Below are 19,277 nucleotides of genomic sequence, written 5' to 3' on the forward strand. Positions count from 1 at the left end.
CAGAAAGGGGCAAATGACGTAAGACATCTGTAACCTGCTGCAAAGATCACACAACAGAAACCACACTGCCGGTTACAGGGGACCTGGAGGAAAACCTGCTGCAAAACTCAACGCACAGCAGCTAACATTGCACCAAGCGTTGTCCTGTAGATGCCAGGCGTATGTTGCTGAAATCAGGAAGCCTGCGCCAGCAGAGTATAAAAGATGAACGCACATCCCGCCATCCCTCTCTCAAATAGCCCTGCAGATGAGGCAGCGATGCGTCTTGATAATTCAATCCCATTCGGGCCCCATCCTCCGCTGCAGCAGAAGCGGAAAGTCAAAGAAATGCCAAGAAATCCAGAACAGACGCGCCACGATCCGACAGCCGTAAAGCAATTAACACGAATAGTGCCCGACAAAGCTGCAGCAAGATTTACGGACCCCGTTAATAAAGAAACATCTGCGTTATGCACCCCGAGATTGGTAAACACCAAATCAGTTTTCTTTGGTGGAATTAGAGGTCTCATAAAAAAGCCTACGAAATCTAAGGACTCACGGGCTTGAGCGGGTGCAGCTAAAACTCATACATTCCCAAAATGAGTACTTTGTTACTTATACAGTCTACGTGTGCGTGATAGTGTGTGAATTCACTTTGGAAAATACTGATGAACTGGGCAAACAAAAGTGGGACAAGAATTTATTCTCACGCATCTTCAACACAAAATTGAAAATGTAGCAGCATGGCGCAGCTAGAAAAATAACGTTGTAAACCAAATTACAATCAAAAGTAAATTCAAACACTTTAGCCAAATGCAAATCACCTTTCATTCCCAACTCATAAATTGACAGTCGAATAATACACAAAGACATGTACAGTACTATCAAAATAAACTTTCCAATAGTTCAATAGCACTGTAGAGCTACAAGCAACCTCATAACACTAGACCAACACAACTTTAGGCCTGTCCAGTACAGAGCTGCAATGATCGTCGATGGGGACTTCTACCAAGATCATGTTCACTTTATTGCATGCAGCTCTCATTGGGCTCTCTGTGCACCCAAGGGACTCCGCAGGAGGAGCCTTAACGAAACAGGTGGGTTTTTTATATGGATTTTATTGGCTAAATGTCAGAACAAAAAGAGTTGCAGCATTAAATTCATGATGTGCATAATGCATTTTTTGTCGCCCCTTCCCGTCTCGCATACGTCGATATGCCCTGCAGAATGCATAGCAGCAATGCAAGTGTAGCGAGGGAAAGCAGTCACGAGGGGGCAGAAATCCAAGATGGTGGCTGCTGCGAACGAAACAAGTGATTCGAAGAGATAACCCCGGTTGGGGTGATTCGAACGCGTTACTAAATTAAATTAAATACATTGTTGGAAATGGCCAATGATGCTTGATTCTCTTAACTGCCACCACCCCTAACCTTTGAAACGTAGGTGGTCCCGCCATATATACAGCCCTCCATCTCCATCAGTCTCTTCTTGCAAGGAACTGTAAATGCAACCAATAGCCTCAGCTCCCTGTCATACGAGGCTCCTCAACAAGCCTTCTACACGTGGCTTATGAAAAATGTACGCCCTCTGTAAACACGAAGATGTCCCAATTATCTTAAAAAAGTGGGACTTGGCAGATGAAGTAGATAAGGTAGAAAACTTCTTAAATTACCAAAAAGCAACTAAAGCATTGAGCTGATATGATCCACCATGTAAAATTTCAATGCTGATCTCAATCCTCATCTAATTTTGTTCCTAGAAAAATCCTAACCCGGAACTAAATAAGTAAAACCCATTAAATAAATTGACACCAAGAAGTGTATTATTTGGGTGTTTTATTTGGACCTAATCCACTTCCACTGTTCTGAAAATATTACACACATGAACCAATGTCTGACTGACCTGTAACTTTACATTCCTAGAAGAAGGCCTTGTGAACTCTTACCCTATGAGCATATAAAAGCTTAAGCTATTGACATCTTTCATGAGAGCCAATCATAGCTCCCTCCCTGGAACGCAGCACACAACTTTCTTTCCCTGGATTTTCGCACTTGTTCCATATATATGTTTTACATGGCTTTTTATGCACAATGAGTAATAAAACGTAATCAACAAAAATATATTTAAATAAGGCAATAATACATCATGGGTTTACTACTAAAAGAATACTAAAAAAGAATTTTTTTTTTTTTTTCAAACTGAGCTGTAATTCTACTTCCGAACCAAAACCCAACAAAGAATGCCTCTGCACATGATTTTGCTGTTTTAGTAATTCCCACTGCACTTTCTGACTAATAAATTTTGTAAGTGTCCAAGATCAGATTGTCACTTCGTGAAGACAGACAATACAAATTTACAAAATAGCGCCAGACCATTATGGAACATGCTAGACAATTAACTTCCATTGGTTGCACCTAGAGGCATGTCTGTTTAACGAAGTATATGAATTTCTGTCCATGCAAACAGTAGTGAATTATTAAATGAATTTATGCAGTTTGATTGTTATCTTGAACTTGGGATGGTTTACATTTTAGCTTGTTAATGACAAACATTTTGTGGGGTAAATGTATGCTATAAATGCACTTTATGTCTAGCCAGTTTATATCATAAATTCGACTTGGTGAAGTAACTTTATATATATGTATATATATATCCATCCATAGCCTACTGGTGGTAGCCAGTAGGTAGTTATAATTAGAACCATGTTTCCATAGAAAAGCGTTTTGTGACTAGCCTATATCTTTAGCACCGTTTGGCGAATCTTCACAAAATTTTCCAAAAAACAGTGTTTCTGTGATTCTTGTTGCGCATGGAAAGTGTCGGGGTGATCTGTGAATCGAGGGCCAAGAAAAAGGGAAGAAAACTAGCTGTTGGTACACAGATTATGCTTTCGCTTATTTGGTGTGAATCCATTCAGTCGTTTTTGAGAAATTTAGGGAAATTCAAATTTATATATATCTGTCGGCAAAGTATTCACAAACAAGGATGAGCTTGTGCAGGGGAATGCACAGCTTTGACTGGCTGCCAACATTTCAAACCTGGAAGTGATGGCAGCCATTTCGGTGATCAGCTTCAGCCGAGTCCCAGAAAAAACAATAAAAATAAAATAACAGGGTCCAGGATAGAGACACCCTGGCCCTTTAGCACTGGTGGGTGGGGGTTTTCAGAGGGATACCCCCAGGCCCAAAAAAATACTTTTGTTAAATTATTTTTTTGCCGCGAGTTCCCCCCCCCCAAAAAAAAATATTTTAAAAAACAAACACACACTTCTCTGCTTGTGTTTTTTTTATAGGCCCCGGGTGGGCCATGTCCCTGGGACATTTAAAATGTAATGTGGTGGGGGGCCTTCCGACCCCCTACAGCTCTGGGGACCACCACCTCCCTGGAGCTTTTTTTATTTTTTTTATTTTTTATAAGCGGCGGCCCACGGCCCCCTTGCATGCCCTGCGGTCTGCCACCTTCCCCCCTCGCTGTCATTGGGACCACCACCTCCCCAGGGCTTTCAATTAAAATATGCAGGGGGCGGCTGTGCCCCCTCCCCCCCAACTGCCCTGGCGATTGCCACCTCCCCAGGTCTTTCAATTAAAATATGCCTGGGGCCGCAGCCGACCCCCGCTGCCCTGGAGACCACCACCTCCCCAGGGCTAACAGTTCGGTATATGCGGAGGGCCTGTGGCCCCCTACTCCCTGGGGACCACCCCCCCAGGGCAAAGTGTAAATAAAAGAGAAGAGGTTCCTTTGGGGCCCCAGAAACTACCATCTCCCTGGGGCTAAGTCCTTGTTGGAGGGGGGCGGCGTGCGTCTGACTCGGAGTCTCTGATGGCCCTGTGGACCACCACCCCCCAGGGCTGGCTCCTGCTATGTCACAGAGTGCCCACTCCTGGGACATAGCTGTTTGGTGTGGCTTGGCTGCAGCACTGCAGCCAAGCCACAGCAAACACTCTGCTGTTTGACAGCGGGACCTGTAAAGCAGATCCCGCTGTCAAACAGCAGGGCTTTCATCTCTGTTCCCTGTAGGCATGCAGGGGACAGAGATGAAATGCTTCAGCAAGCACGGAGCTGCTGTCAAAGCAGCTCCGTGCTTGCTGAAGCAATGGCACTGCAGGGGAAGCCTTAAGGCATCCCCTGCAGTGTCAGGTAACTCGTAAGGGCATTTTATTTTAATGATATATATATATATATATATGAAAAATAAATAAATAAGGAGGGACCGTGGGACAGCCCTTAGGGTGACCCTTGCGGTCCCAGATAGCCCATAATGGGCTGAAGGAAAAAGAAATGTAAATACTATAGCTGTATCTCTTCGAATCACTTTTACTTGTTCGAGTCCAGCTGGACTCATTAAAAAAAAAAAAATTGTTAATGAAAAAATAATATTATCTTGAAAAAATTACATTTTTGATTTTAAATTGGAAACAAATAACTAAGTATATTAGACATCAAAGACTAAAAAACTATCTCACTCACTTTCTCTCACTCTTTCAATCAATTCGCCCACTCACACACCCACTCAGACACTTATGCACCCACCCGCAGTCCCCTCAGACACTCACGCATCCACTCTGACCCACTCAGTTATGCACCCACTCAGACCATCACACACCCACTCACAGACCCATTGACAGCCTGTTGCACCCACTCACAGGCCCACACACATACTGACACACCCACTAAAACACTAATGTATGAAGTCTCTCACCCAGACACTCTGACAGCCACTCTTACTCCCAGATACGGCATCTCACATCTATTGTCACACCCAGTGAGGCTGCAGACAAATTCCCAAGTGCATGCGTAAAGGGCCATGCACTGCATTGGGTTGGGTGGTTAGGAGGGTTGGCAGCAGGGACTGGCTGCAGGCCAGCACCTGTGGGCAACCTCCACTGTTCACAGGAAAAGACCGTGCAAGGTTGGGTGCTTACAGGGGGTTGGAATCCAGGCCCTGTGGCCAATCGCCACCACGCACAGCCAAAGGCCATATGCGGCGGTGGCTGGATTCACGTATAGCAATGAAAATGACTACATATTAAAAAATAACAAAGAAATTCACTGGAAAACAACATAGGTTACAGGGACGTTATAGTTACGTTCTGAATTTGCTTGTACAAAACCATAGAATTTCAGCAGTTATAGTTAGAGTTCTTTCAAGTAACTAAATCTCGCGCTCTAAGGTAACTATAATTCATGCCTTCGCCATGCACAGCTAATTACTCCACGTTATATCAGTGATGACATATTCTCGGCCATCTTTCATATTCTCACTGCAACATTTATATATATATATACACACATACATATACACACATACACGGGTGTCAGCCATTCCTCTTCATTCATTAGACTGATATTTGACATTCACATGCAAGTAAAGAATGGGGTAGTGGGTCAAGGGTCAACCCACTTCAGCCATCAGCTAACCTCACTGTGAGTGACTGCAATCTGATTTTTCATAAGAGTACATTCACACAGTAAGTAGTTCCCTTCATTATCAGGGAATACTAAGCAAATTTGGGCTTTTTGAGACCAAAAAATATTTTTGCCTTTAGCCAAAGTTCTTCTTTTATGTTAGAGTCTGGCCAACTCCCCCCCCCCCCCAACTCCCATCCCCTCCTAATCAATAAATTATTACAAAAAAACACACCAAAACAAATAATGCACTGAGAAACGTAGAAAGGGACATTTAATTCCGATTTTAAGTCAAGCCTAAGCAGCGAGAAAGCTCGGTCTCTCGACATGTTTTAATCTACATCTGTGGGCTTGCACCATGCCCATCACTTTCATGTGTTTTTTGGCCTGCCTTTCAAAATTCCTTGGATTTCATAGGTAAATGCTTTACATTTTCATGCCTTGAGGCTGCTTTGTTACCGTCTTGGAGACTGACCCTGTGAGATGGATTATAGCACAATCTACCATATACCTTAATGTGCCCCACTACTGTTTGATTCTGCCAGGCCGCTTCGCTCTGCGTGACCATATGTTGTTTCTTCCTCTTCCTTGTTTTGGGCATGCCGCTGTTTCTTTGTAGTGCCTGCGCACAAAGGCTGCAACCTGGAGGGGGGTTCTTATTTATTTTTTAAAGGTTCATACAGCGCAAACTCGATCAGAGGACTGCTTTACAGGAGGACGTGAAGTTTCATATAGGGCAAACTTCATTGGAGGAGCACTTTACATGGCTATGTGCAATTTCATATAGCGCGACCTCGATCAGAGGAGCGCTTTACACGAGTACCACTAACATATACGTTTTGCAGTTAAAAAATATACAAACTAGAGCATTTAAAACAGAAAAAAACAGAAATCCTCAAAGTGACTCTCCCGGCGTGAGAGCCGATACTACAATATTTACTGCACTTGGGAAGCTCGCCCCATAATGCTTTGCGGGGCATTTCTTTTTCAAAACATTTTTGCCCATAACTCAGCCTGTGGTGGTCCTATGACAATGGGACGACCACCAAACCGTTCAGCATGACACGCACTTTCTGTCTAGGTCATCTCTGGGTCGCCATACTAGGTTGGGTTAGGCTAAAATAGTAACCTCTCCCACCATTCAATGTATTTTTAAGCTCTCTCTGGCTGGAACTTTTGTTTTACAGCTGGGAGTAGTTTGTGTTCTAAGGGCCTTGTTTGTAATAGTATTACAGTAGGCCTGCTAGGCCTGAAAATGTGTAAGGCACTACGCCCTCTAGGGGTTACACTGCATTCATTTCTGCCATTCTGTTTTCTTGTCATTATGCCCTCTAGGGTCTAACTATATGGTTACATGACCATGTTTCTTACAAATGCTATTTTTATTATGGTGTCCTCGAGGGTCTGTTCTGAGCATTACAGTCAAGATAATACAATATTCGCTGCACTCGGAAACTTGCCCCTTAATGCTTTGCGGGGCATTCCTTTTACAAAACATTTTTCCCCATAACTCAGCGTATGGTGGTCCTTGGACAATGGAACCGCCATCAAAATGTTCAGCATGACGTGCTCTTTTTGTCTAGGTCATCTCTGGGTCCCCGCACTAGGTTGGGGGGAGGGGTGAGGAGGGACTCCAAAATTGTAACCTCTGCCCCCATTCAATGTCTTTTTAAGCGTTCTCATGGCTGGAACTTTTGTTTTACAGCTGGCAGTACTTTGTGTGTTAAGGGCCTGGTTTGTAATAGTATTGCAGAAGGCCTGAAAATGTGTAAGACACTATGCCCTCTAGGAGCTACATATATGCTTATACTGCAATACTTTCTGCCATTCTGTTTTCTTGTCGTTATGCCTTATAGGGTCTAACTAAATGGTTACATGACCATGTTTCTTACAAATGCTATTTTTATTATGGTGTCCTCTAGGGGCGGTTCTGAGCATTACAATCAAGATACTACAATATTCGCTGCACTTGGTAAATCAAATTTTTGCCCATAACTCACCGTGTGGTGGCCCCCGGACAATGGGACCACCATAAAATGTTCAGCACAATGCACTCTTTCTGTCTAGAGCATCCCTTGGTCCCTATACTAGGTTGGGAGGGAACCCCAAAATAATAACCCCTCCCACCAGTCAGTGCTTTAAGTTCTCTCATGAATGGAAATTGAGTTTTATAGCTGGGAGTAGTTTGTGTTTTAAGGGTCTTATTTGTAATATTATTCTAGTAGACCTGCTGAAAATGTTTAATACACTACGCGCTCTAGGGGCTAAATATATGGTCACACTGCATTATGTTAAGCCATTCTGTTTTAATGTGGTTATGCTCTCTAGTGGCTGACTATATGGTTTCATGCCCATGTTTAATACACATGTTATCTTTATAGGGGTGCCCTCTAGGGGCTGTTCGGGGCATTACAGTCAAGATACTACAATATTTGCTGCACTCGGAAACTCAACCCATAATGCTTTGGGGGCATTTAAAAAATAAACCAAAAAAACATTTTTACCCATAACTCACAGCATGACGTGCCCTTTCTATCTAGGTAATCTCTGGGTCCCCACACTAGATTGAGGGGGGGGGGGGCAAAATAATATAGAAAAATATAATAATGACAATATTTTCATTTTGTGCTGCAGATAGAGGAAGAAAGTAAATGAAAGTGATTTAGTTATATGAAGACCACTGGAATTATGTGGCAAAGAGGACCAAATTATGTGGTAGTGTTGACAAACGAATGTGGCAAGAAAAGTCCAGTTATGCATTACAATGCCAATAGCTCTAACTCAAGCAAATGTGAGACCTATTGCATTGCAAATGCTTGTTTGTTTTGCCAATGCTAGTAGGGTGAACAGAACTGGTTCTCAGTTCCACTGTGAAAAATATTTGCTCTAATTAACTTATTTAGAATAGTAGTGTGACTTTAGTATTGACCTCAAAATGTGGATGTCAGTAGATGTATTTGTAGAACAAATACCAGATTCTGAAGATCTGTAAAATCTTCTATCCCAGGGGTGATCAAAGTAAATCCAGGAGCACCAGGGCCATGACAGCGCTTTAAGATAAACATGTAAGCTAAAGCTGCATTGAGTACATTAAAATGGGAAACATTTACCTAGTCAGTGATTATCCTGGAAATGTGGCATATATCCTAACTGACCTCGGATTCTAATGCTTGCCCTAGATAAAAGAAATCCTTACAACTGTTCAAAAGTCAAAATAATCCTCAAACTGCACAGCGAGGTTTCAATTTATCTTAGGACGTTTTGTGCCCTCATCGCAGGTGCTTCATATGTTCACTGAGTGCCATCTGACGGAATTACTTAATCATGGAATCTTGTAGGTCATTGTTTAAAGTGCTGTTTTATGTACCTGCTTTGTATGATGTTTATATTAACCATTGCAACAATAGTGGAAGATAGACTAGAGAGTTGTGGAAAGGAAACATAACTAGCCTTCCTAGATCAAATATCAACTAGTTCCACTAATGAACAAGTGTGACAAGAAATTGCAATCGAACAATAGGTAATTCAGTTCAGCCTTCCCCAATGCTTCAACTGGATGCAAGAGTACTGAGACTTTTCACAGGCTGCAGAGGAGAGTATCACTGGAGAGGTTTGTAGGATCAAAATACCAAGAGATTGGCGACTATGCCAGTGCCTCACACGTAACCTCCAGGCTGCAGTATAAAAGTTGCGTCTTTACCCTTATTATGTTATACTGATACCTACAATGCTTACAACAACCAAACAAAAGCATTATCTCATGCTTGATGGGCAGCCCACCAGATCAACAGAAGCCCAGGCCTTTCCTTACCAGGCAGAAACACCCCCCAGGCTGACCGGGCACCATGTTTGCTCAGTATTCATTCATTGTTTTTCTGAAACAAACTCCCAAAGTGAGAGTTTGTTTCAGAAAAAAACAAAAAACAGTAAACCTGGTACACAGCGGCACGGGGGGCGGTTGTTGATTATGGGATGGATGGTGCTTCTGCAGGGAGGAACGTGGCTTAAGCACATACAATGGACGTAGTGCTAGTGAGGCATATGTCTACAGATCTCTCGATTCCTAGAAGACAACCACTTACTCACATTCTACTAAACGGTATACCACTGGGAAAGAGGCACGGAATCTGTTACAATTACCATATATTATTGCTTGAAAATAGAGATGACACAAATGGCTCAGCGGCACTACTTTTCCTGGATCTCCCTGCTGTTGCTTTTAACACAGCTCACTATCAAACCTTACATTTCAGACTCAAAGAAATTGGTATTGATGTTATAACTCTTGCTTGGATCTCCTCCTACCTTGATGAAAGGGCTAAGATGATATCTATATGCCCCATGTCCTCAACACTTTACAAAATAAAGACAAAAGCTGCACAGGGATCTATCATCTCTCATTACCAACATATACATGGATCCATTACCAGAGCTAAGCAACAGTTTGAGCTTATATGCTAAGATTCTGCGAAAAACAAGCAAATAATACTCAAACTGGAAAACCCAAATACATACGAAACTCTCAACTCAAATTCTGTCACCAAGCAACTTAAATTCTGTCACAAAGTCATAGACCAATGACCAGCCGTCTTACATTAAATGCATCAAAAACTGAAACACCCACTTGTGGAAACTGGAAAATGTAAGATCATGTAACACTCTGGCTAGGCGATCTGGGACCGTCACCAAAAATATCAAAAGAAGTCTGAAACCCCAGAACTGTCAAAGCCTCTGCACTTTCCATGAATGTCCACTTGAAGAACCTAGGTCACAGAAAAATTCCCACTTAATCTGTGTTCTTTTAATGCCAGCACAAATCAACAGAAAAGAAGTGACCCAATAACATATAGTTTATTTTTTTTAAATCATTTATTTAAAGTATCTTATATAAAGTAATGATTTGTTATATCACATCCAAAATTGTTTAAATAGATAATGGACACTACATATCATATACTATGTTTCTATTCTACAGTTTAAAATATAATCCATGTATCACAAACCCTAAAGTAAAACTAAAAACCTCACATACATCCCAATCAGACAACCTCATACATACTCCAACACTCCACCCATATCCCCTAACGTTTTCCTCCTCACAATCTGGATTGTCTGCAATCAATAATTTTTCTCAACTTCCTCTACCCCACATCCAATCCTCTGCCATCGCAGACATCCTCCACCCTAGTGGGAGCTTTCTCTACACTAGCCATTCACCTCACCAATCATAACTAACATTACCCCCACCACCATCGGATATGACATCTAATGCCCTCCGATTCCACCTCAAACAAACTGGGTAATGCATGTAAGGGTTTCTTCTGAGACCACGAGACTAAACTCACTAACCATAAACCACAACATTAAGCAGTAACTGTGGGTTCCGGAGTAGCGTGCTGGTTTACCCTAAAGTGGTTAAGCACCTCATCACTGATAGGAAGCGCTACACAAATACAAATACAAGTGTAATAAATATTAAATAAAAACCTCCTACACAGCAGCCACTGCTGTTCACAACTTTGTAAACCCTGTCATCACACTACACATCTATGGACTGAGATAGCAAAATATTTACAGCAAACGGAGACTATCTAAACCAGCCTGTGGGCTTGGTTTATTTTACAATGGGTAGTAGCTATAGTTAGGAGGTTTAAGGTCGGATTATGGGGGTCACAGGCTGAGGCAGTCTCCTCCCCCTGGGGGTTCCGTATAACATGCCCTAATGCACTATTTTTTAATTAGAACATTTCTTCAAGTTTAAAATAAACTCCGTAAAGTAAATCAAAACACATTTAAATATGTTCGATTTAAATCATTAACAAACATTCTACTTATACACAGAGTTGTTAAAAGGGTGTTTGTCTGTACATGTACTAAGTACACCTGCTGATGAGGATTCACCCCTACCGTCCTATTGAAATTATATCCAAAGATCCACTTTTGTTTAAACGTTGTATTTTGCTTTGCAACCATCTGCCGGCCATATTTAGATGGGGTCATGTTTTAATTTTTTTTCTTCCTTTTATTTTTGTGGCATGTGCTTGCATTTTTCTTAAACTGCACTAGCTTGTTCAAGCCAGACCTATTAGTTTTGACTTTCCATATTTATTCCTCGTGGGGCAAATGTAATCCGCGATTAACAGTCTTAAACGCACTATTCAGAGAACAGGAAAAAATAATTTACGGCGAAGACACACTCATACGTGCAGAGAAAGGATTAATTCAAAGAAGAGCAATATATTTTCAGGACAAAAAAATACATCCTACTTGGATACCAGACCGCCGTTCATAGAACTACTAATTAAAATGCGATAGTTTATTACATTTCCTCAAATGCAAGGGCGTGGAACATACGTAGCCTCAGGCCCGAAGTGGTCTGGGGCTGCAGATAGTCCCACGTAGAGGGCGCGTGGCCTCTGAAGTTTGGACGAACAACTGTTTTATGGCAGAGACTGATCTGCCCATGGTTGGCAGAGACGAACTAAGAAGCACTCAAGAATTATTCTACCCACAAAAAATGCAAGTGGTGAAATAAGAGCTGGCACAACCACTTCTATCCAACACTGTTTTGTTCTTTCAGTAGCTGATGATAAACCACAACCAAGAGACTAGAATAGTTGTGCAATACTACTGTAGATTAGAAAGCTCAGAAGAAAAACAAATTTACAGCAGAACTTTTAAGATCCACTACTAGAAAGCAATAAAATCATAGAAGCAAAGAACACAATCTACTCGAGGCTCGATGATTAATTGTCTATTACTTACTACTTTACTTCAAAAACAAAAACTAGATCCAGACCACATCTCATGACACAATTACAGCCTTAACCATGCAACCACAATATCACTGCAGATGCATCCACTAGGAATGCTTCACAGACACAAAAGTTGGACGAGCACTAAACACGCAACGCAGAATAAGAAACACAATGCAATGAAGTTTTAATTGGTAAAATGTACCTACCTTCTATAACTCACCCAAATAACCAAATAAGGAATAGGTGATGCACAGCCTACGGATTCGGTGTTGACTGATAGCCCCTAGGCTTTGACAAAGCCTGCTTTTTGTGTACTGTAAACCTAGGTTGTTTGGAGAGCTCCCAGGCCCTCGCCAATATAAAATAATGGCTAAAAGCAAAAATACTGTTTGGTCTTGCAAAGCACATGTGGCTTTTGTAGTTCCTGGCACTGAAGGGAACTACTTGGTATGCGAGTGTGCTCTTGTGAAAGAGCAGAACGCTGTTACTCACAGCAAAGTTAGCCAGTGGCTGAAGTGGGCTGACTCAATGTCCCATGCTGGAGGTATGCTGTAATAGGCAGAAGAAAACCGTGAGTGAAACAGTGACAGGCAAGTGGATGAAGATGGTTAGCTGAAAGTCCTTAAGTAACTAGATTTTATTTATATAATTTTTGCAAAAACAAAAAGGTCTTGGCTTACACTAGATTTATAAACTTAATAAGCAACATAAACAAACTGCCACCGATAGATGTAAAGTTTAATCTTGGAACCGTGGTTGAACCATGAAACAATGAGGAAGCCTGGTTGGTTACTTATATTTTAAAAAGGCACTCTGATAAGTAAACACACCCTGGGTTCTGTTATTGCTTATACAACATTGCCCCTAACTACACCAGACTGGTCCAACATGTGTCCTTGAGAGGTTGACCCGTGTGAGATTTTCAGTAAAGCACTGATTCCCACTTAGGATCATGGTTCAGTACTGTATTGTACCATTCATATAAACCTTTGGTACCTCTTGACAAGGCCTCATCTCACTGACCAAGTGGGCGAAGGAGCACATGGTCGTCCAATTCATGGATTGGGAGGGTGTTGGTTACGGTCTAATCTTGAGTGGTGTTTTCATGTTGAGCGTGAATGGCCAGACAATGTGCTTCATACGTGCAGGTGCAGTGTGTGGCAGCACTCTGTAGATGAAGCAGTGTGCATGATGAAGTGTGAGGGGTAGCTTCACGGGCAGCTCTAAGCAAGTGTCATCTGAGCTGATCACATTTTTTGAAAACAGGTCATTTTTGGTCATCTGAATACTGATTGTTTTTACAATCATTATTCTTAATGGGGACATTATAAGGTGTGCATGGCAGGATAAGTAGAGTTGGAGTTGATTCACCATGGGGCTGGGTCAGAGTCGGCCCTGGCATGAAAACAGCCATTCTCTGGAGGCACTTTGGCACCACAAGTAAATCACTTTATGGAGTCACTTAGAATTGACAGAAACTGGACCTGGGAGTTGGGTGGTGGGGGTACTTTAACACCACCCATAAACCACTTCATGCCTTCCAACCACGAGAAGAAGGCCCAAAGCCATGATGGTATATTTAGGTCTGACTAAGACAATAACTACATATTGTGGTGAAATTCATCTTACCTGCATGCAATCTACTTTTGGATTACACAGAGACTAACCAAAGGCATGAGAGAGAAGGTGATAGGGTGATAGGGTGATGGCGAGAACTCCGAGTGGAGAGGCAGGACTTTGACCATGGGCCCAGTCCAACAATATTTGTCTCTGGCATTTTCCAGAAATTCTACAAGGCAAACCCAATCTGAGTGGGTGAAATTGAAAGCTGAGAAGTTGGTAGGCTATTAATCTGTTAACTGTTGCATTGCCCTCGGTTAAATGTAATTGTTGTGGATATCCTGACATTTTGGCAGGATTCAGTCTTTGAGTAACAAAGTTGGAGAACCCTAGGCTATGCCATTCAAAAGGATAGAAGCATACCTTGACGTGCTGAGGAGCAACCCTTTTCACTGTTTCGAAGATGAAGCATTCAACATTAAATGGACGGTTTTATCATATGCAGCTTCAAGGATTTGAAACACTCATTCACACGCAACGCTGAAAGCAGTCTTTAGTATTCCGCACACATTCCAAGACTCGCCCTATTTGTGTTTCCTAAAGTATTCTTTACTTATATATCTTTGCTTCAAGGTCTAGCAATGCTGTTTTCATTGGCATAAAGTCTGGATAGGTCAACTACATTTATAAATAAGAGGATCAGTACACGGAAGCCATGCCCTTTGAGATGTGCAAACAGATTATGTGCATTTACAAGAGGTAGCTAAAACAGTTTCAATACCATACTCGAGAGAGAGTCTTTGCTGCTCCCTATATCAAGAAACAGTCTCAAATCCCAATGGCACAGTGACAGAAGTGACCAAAAGACTATCATATACTAAAGGATCATCAGACACCCACCTCCAATGAGTTAGAAGAGTGCAATAAAATGCTCTAGCTATTATGAGACAGCTGTACACCATATAATGTTTTCACGTGGAGTCCACACATGGGCCTTCATTATGAGCTCAGCGGATTTTGGTGCAGGGATACCAGAGGTCCAGAATTAACAACTGCGGCTAGTGCCCAGGACCAAAAATTGGCCGATACATTTTCTCTCTTGAATGAGGATGAACCACACAGCCATGGGAACGTCTGGTTGTTTGGTGCGGTTTTCTGTGCTTCTGGGTGAAGAACTCCAGGTGGAATACTGCTACTCGCAACGAGGGTCTTTGAAGGGGAAGGACACATAAAACGCAAAATTCATCATATCACTTATGGAATAAGTATCCCCACAGCAATATGTTACACATGTTAGCTACATTTGTAAAACACACTTCTACCATTTCTATGGACCAGTGGCAGATTTCGAGCCTGGGCATCCTTTACAGTTCTGGGATGCTTGCTGAAGAATCAAGGGAGCTTTAGTCAGTGAGTTTGTTTACATAAAGAAATGCATGTTCAGTTCGTGGTGACCTGTTAGGATGTGTACAAAGATGTCATGGATATTTTGTAGTGTGTTATGAGCTGGCTTGTGACTGTCAAGTTAACTAACTGTTAATTTCACAGGAATAATTGAAAAGCTGTGCTCTTCATGCTAGAAATGGTAGACTTACAATATATTTGACCATGGTCAGAAATACAAACCACAGATAAACTTTCAAACAACCAAAGCAGTCTGCTTGAAATCGAAACTGAGCAAAAGAACAGTTCAACAAAGGATACAAAAACAGACGGTGGCGCAAACAAAATAATGATGAGTAAAACACAAAAAGAAAAGCTTAAAGAACAAACCAGCAATATAGAGGGCTTACAAACAATAGACCAAAAACACATACAGGTCTAAAAAGAAATTGTAAACCCAGAAAAGACGATAACAAATAAACTAAACTACAAAGTAAGAAAGTTAGTCAAAGAACAAACTGGAAATTCAGAGATACAACAAAGAAGAAAGTCATAAACAATACAATAAAAAACTAAGACACACCAATTGCTGATTCAAACAATCTCTAATGCGAAACTGCTGGCACAGAGCAGAGAAAAGGCAGAGTAGGCCTACAGCGGTACTGTGCAAAATACAAAGGCAGGAGTGTTCTGCACACACTAACTTTCCCAAACATGGGAAGTAAATGCAGACTTTCTCAGTCAACAAGCAAAAGACAAATCATTCTGATCTATAAGGGAGATTCCGGAACCACACACCAGAAACAAATATACCTTCTGTAGTGTCAAAAGTTGCGACATGACACATAAAAGAGTACTCATAACCAGGCAGAAAGCAATACTGTCCACAAAACCGAAAATAAACAATGGACACAATCATAAACCGAAGGAAGACGTCATGTACTTTAAAGCCAATAACTAGTATGTATACCGATACATATACTACTTATTACCATTGCTGAGTGTGTGAAGGGCTGTGACTCATGATAAGCAAAGTCTTACAAGGGTCAATATGCCCTTACCCTCCATCAAGGATGGCAACAGCATATTATTCTCTGCGCATCTCCAGATATATTTTTGCCATGATGTGTTTTTCATGTGCTTAAGTTATAAATATAGTTACGTAGATTCGGAGCACGATCGCACTGCACGGGCCACATTTGTAGCGGCAACGTTCAGTTCTAGAACATGATCCGGCCGACCGAGACCCAGAAGAAGCAACTGACAAAATATGGAATGTGACATCTGCTCGTTAATACATTGATGTGCATATTACTATATTTGTTCCAAATATATTTTATCGAGCCACATTTATCTGCACTGGCTTCGCGGACTCATAGCTTAATTTATGCTTTGCACGTTTATATCAACTTTTCAAATTAGGCATACCGCGTGCTGCAAACGTTTATCAGGTGCCGGTCAGAGGGTTCTTCCTGCAAGACATGCGCTCCACCTAAACGAGTGAGTTTTGCTAGTAATCCAGGGTTGCAAATAGTCTACCATTTAAATGTGCTGCAGCAGTGCAGGTGCTCCCCCATTCACATTAAAATAGTGCAGCTACTTGGTGCCTGTCCATGCAAAGCACTGGCTGCAACAGGGGGGCGTCCATTCCTCAGAGAGTGAACACAGATGACTGCTGCACAGCCTGAATGGTTCTGACCTACGCAAAGGGCCGGCGTTGCTCCTGGGGGGCACGGTCTGGCTGCTGCAGGAGTGAACGCGGTTCTTGCAGCCTACAGCGCCTGGGCCTGTTGTCTCGTCCCATTATGCATCTGGCAAAGGGAGCTTGATACATGCAAGGGAAAGGCTTCTGCTCCTGCACATGTCTAACTAGTCCTGCCCTGCAGGGAGGTGATGCTTGCCCTCTGATATTAACTAAACCCTGAATAAGCGCTGCTCCTGCAGGATGGCGAACGCTGCTTCCGGAAGAGAGTGCATGATTTATGCAGCTGTCCTAGCAGGAGTGTATGTTTCCTGTGCTTCTTAGGGAGGTGCTTCGTTCTTGCAAATGGGGGAGTTCAGAAGGATGGAGCTTGTTCCCATTAGAGTGTGAAACTCCCTTAAAGGAATGCTTCCTATAAACTGGGGCTCTGCTTCCCGAAGGAAGGTAGCAGTGGCGCTACTCATAAGAGGCTTTCTGGTTCCTGAAGGAGGCAGTGAGTGGTGCTGCTCTCAAATGGCACTGATTCTTACACTATAGTGCCTGGTCGCTTCAGAACGTCTGCGGCGCCTTTCTACTAAGAAGGTATCTTGTGCCTGCAGGAGGGTGTGGTTCCTGCAGAAGGAATTTAAAGGGCTGCATGGGACGGTGCCAGAGTCCTGCAAGTTAGTGGTGCTGTTCTCGGAGACTGCTGCCGGATTACATCTGGCTCCTGCGAATGCTTACCTGGCTAGGTAAAGGCACGCGCTCCAATACCTTCGAGTCTAGTTCGCGTTATTTAAAAATGCAAATAGTAGGGATATCTGGCTCCCGTAGTCAGGCGTCTGTCGTCTACAACAGTGGTTCCCAACCTGTGATCCGGGGACCCTTGGGGGTCCGCGACTGCTTGGAAAATAAAACAATATTAACACATTAGGTCCCTAGCTTTCAATAATGACTCAGTGGGGGGTCCCCGGAATCCAATACAAATTCAGTGGGGGTCCCCAGGCTCAGGTAATGAGGGGGTCCACAGAAGTCAAAAGGTTGGTAACCACTGGTCTACAAGAAGTGTGCGGTTATGTTCTCTGAGGGTGCCTGGTCCATGTAAAAGATCAGTTATGCTATTTTCTGATGCATGCAAATTACTTGCACTGCTGTCAGAAGAAGGTGCCTGTCTGTCTCCCGTAAAGTGTTTGGTTCGTATGGAAGGGTGTGGTCCCTGAAGAAGTTCAATAGTAATCTTTTCATAGGGTGCCCTGTCCCAAGCCCTTGGTGGTTAATTATTGAATAATGATGCATGGTTCCAGTATAGGAGGTTGATGAAGTTACTCTCATAGGAGGGTGCCCAGTTCCTGCAGGAAGTTTAGCTCCCGCAGATTAGTGTTTGCTTCCTGTAGGACTGTGTTTCTGCAAGGAGTCTACTTCTACCACGTTGGTTAATGTTTGGTATCTATCACCGAAACCCCGCCTCGTTAACACATAATTGCGTCACTTACCCGCTCCCGCCTCATCGGCAGGGGGCGCTCGAGTGCTGCCAGTACCCCCACCACACAGCACCACTGCCAATCCTGACTCCAGCCCTTCTCTACCTCAGCCAGCGGCGGCGAGCACGGCCCAGGGCGCGAGTACGCGCGAGGGAGGGATGGCCATGACACATTAGATAATGCGCGTGCGCGCTTGTCAGGATTAGCTGCCAAACAACCATCCATCTTAACGTCAGGCCGTTTGCCGAAAATAGAGAGAGCGCAACACCTTTAGTTATTTTGTAACCAATTGAGTTTTGTCTACAAACGACGGTGATATTAGCATCTGCAAATTCGTCACATGCCCCTCAAGGATATGGCACCAAATCAGACGAACTAAAGAAAATATTTCTGAAGTTATGTTTAGGAGCAACTGTGATTCGGATGTGAGCACCAGCCTTCTGTGACGCGCAGCCCTATATCTGCAAAGTCTTTAGGCAGGGGGAAGATGGGGCAGTCGTGCAGGTAAAAATGGCCGCCAGTTTGTAACAGGAATGGATCGAAACCAAGCTTTCCATTTGAACTTGCAAGTTCACCTGCTAAATAGGTAAAGATGTCAGCCATATTGAAATAGCTGAAGTGTTGGATTACTTTGATTTACTGTAAAATGAATCAAATAAAATCAAACAAACGGAACTTTATATACATAACACAATCTGTTAATAAAAGGAACGCTAAATGCATTACTGCAAATTCTACTTTAAAGAACTAACTAAAGCGCCAATGTATCCACTATATACCTTCCCGAACCTGGACAGCCACGAACAGATGATGTGAGAATACAAGTATGTAGTAAGGTGTAATGGATAAAATGCATATTTTTTTGTAGTTTTATATAGCGCGAACCCGACCCAAAGCTTTATATGAGAAAAAGTTACATTACACACGGACACATTCGCGTATTTGGTGGACACGGGGAGAGTAAGTGAATTTCCAAGAATCACAGAATACTGAGACTTAAACCTAGTTCTTCAGCTCCATGGTTGCTAC

At 42.6% G+C, this 19,277-nt stretch overlaps 1 protein-coding gene across 4 annotated transcripts in view; it reads right to left on the minus strand.

Moving 5' to 3' along the window:
* The window catches only part of RABGAP1L (RAB GTPase activating protein 1 like), a 1,234,468-nt gene extending 1,216,064 nt beyond the window's left edge, over window positions 1–18,404 (minus strand). For 2 of the 4 annotated variants that reach the window (XM_069231590.1, XM_069231593.1), the window contains exon 1: window positions 18,261–18,404. The gene's annotated coding sequence lies outside the window, so the exon portion shown is untranslated. The remainder of the gene's footprint in view (window positions 1–18,260) is intronic. The other 2 variants (XM_069231591.1, XM_069231592.1) reach the window with 2 other exon arrangements.
* Between the last annotated feature and the right edge of the window lie 873 nt (window positions 18,405–19,277).

Source organism: Pleurodeles waltl, chromosome 4_2 (assembly GCF_031143425.1).
Source record: "Pleurodeles waltl isolate 20211129_DDA chromosome 4_2, aPleWal1.hap1.20221129, whole genome shotgun sequence".
Taxonomy (NCBI): Eukaryota; Metazoa; Chordata; class Amphibia; order Caudata; family Salamandridae; genus Pleurodeles; species Pleurodeles waltl.